Consider the following 1,965-nt stretch of genomic DNA (forward strand, 5'->3'; position numbering starts at 1 on the left):
TATAGGAAACAAACTTAGGATTGCTGTAGGGGAGGTGGGTTTGGGTAATGGGCATTAAGGAGGGCACATGATGTGATGAGCACTGGGTGTTACATATTATTGAACACTACATCTATATAGCACTGGGTGCTATATATTTTTGAACACTACATTTGAAACTAATGATGTTGGATATGTTGGGTAATTGATTTAAATTTGAAAAATAATTAAGAAAATAAAAACATCTTCTGTGTCTCTCACCCTGACCACCCTGCTATTTTTCCATATACCACGGGCCACAAATAATTACAAATCCAGGAGGGCAAAGCTGACATGTTCAATTTGGAGCCAGTAGGCAGGAGGGCAATGAGGACTGATGAAAGAGTTATGGACAAAATATAGTCCACTGTGGGGTTGAAGTTCGTCACTATAAAGAAAGAAGAAACAATGACAAAGGCCAGAAATAGGAGGTTGTTATAGAAGATGGAAAATGTTGTAGCTTCATAACTGGTAATTTTGTTCTTCTTCCACAAGATTCTTTCTTCTTGTTTCTTTTGAGACATCTTTCTTTAATCATCTTCAGAAAGTTTTTGAGTCACTTCTTTGGAAACAGCATCCTTCCTCTTTAGTGCTACTTTGTGTTAAAGAATAAATTTCACATTTTTGTCTGCAAAGGCTACCAAATAAGTGCTTACTAGGATCATCACACTATAGAGAACAGCAGACTGACCAGGATCCATATGCCATGCTCACCAAGATAACTGGCCAGGGATGGTAGACATGATGAATGTATTCCCAAAAAGAACACTGAGGACATGGCCAAATCCTGCAGGAGCAGGGCCTCCTTGGATTGATGCTTGGAACCACCTTTGGAAACCATGGTGCAGTTGAGGCATGAGCCTGGAAGCTCTTATGATTTTAGTAACATTTTCTTTTCTCCAATTTACCTTATTGTAGAATACAGTATACAATACATATAACATATGAAATATGCTTAATCAACTATTTGTGTTATTTGCTAAGGCTTCTGATCAATAGCTATTAGTAGTTGTTGGGGAATCAAAAGTTATATTGGGATTTTCAATTGTGTGGGAACCAGGAACCCTAGCCTCCAGATTGTTCAAGGGTCAACTGTATGTGCTATTGGCATAATTTTATAGTATAGTTTTGCTGGGGAATACATAGAAGTTGAATAGCATTAGAGAAAATGGAATCCACTATATGTGCAAGGAGTCAAGTTGAATAGTACATGTTGGGTGTGCAAGGAGTGATAGCTAAAGATACAGAATGGTTCTGAATAGAGTGGCTGAATTACAAGCAAGTTTGAGGGGCATGGTTTTTAGTTGGGAAATTGTTGATGAACAGTAATTGGAAGTACAGTCTACCTAGGTATAAGTTGAATAGCACAGAGGTGGGCATCAAAGGGAAATTGTAGTGAGTACAATGGGTGGGCAAGGAAAAGAGTGTTAAATGGCACCAACAAGGGTGTGCATGAAATGTATGTTGGATAGTGCAGATGAATGAACAAGAGGTGACTACTGAATCACACACGGTAGGAATGCAAGACTGATATCTGAATGAATCTTGCAGGTGTGCAAGATGCAGACATCGGGGGGTGCCTGGGTGGTTCTGTCCTTAAGTGTCAGCCTTCAGCTCAAGTCATGATCCCAGGGTCCTAAGATCAAGTCCCACATCGGGCTCTCTGCTTGGCGGGAAGCCTGCTTCTCCCTCTCCCACTCCCCCTGCTTGTGTTCCCTCTCTCGCTATGTCTTTCTCTGTCAAATAAATAAAATCTTTAAAAAATGCAGACATCGGTCATTGCCAATTGGTATTCAGACAGTGATTTTGAGTCAACATAGCACAGGTACTGAAAGTGAAAGTTGAGTCCAAGAAGCGGAAGTGGATCTTCAAACAGCTAAAAGACAGTATGCAATGGCTGGAAATGTGATGGCTTATAATGGGCATAAGGCCTATAAACTGAATAAC

General features: G+C 40.1%; 1 pseudogene across 1 annotated transcript; it reads right to left on the reverse strand.

The window, feature by feature from the left end:
* Positions 1 to 236: 236 nt before the first annotated feature.
* Positions 237 to 859, reverse strand: LOC309868113 (translocon-associated protein subunit gamma pseudogene; annotated as a pseudogene). Its single transcript has one exon. The product of its transcript is annotated as a translocon-associated protein subunit gamma pseudogene (transcript).
* Positions 860 to 1,965: the final 1,106 nt, after the last annotated feature.

The sequence above is a fragment of the Mustela nivalis genome (genome assembly GCF_964662115.1).
Source record: "Mustela nivalis genome assembly, chromosome: 6".
Lineage (NCBI taxonomy): Eukaryota > Metazoa > Chordata > Mammalia > Carnivora > Mustelidae > Mustela > Mustela nivalis.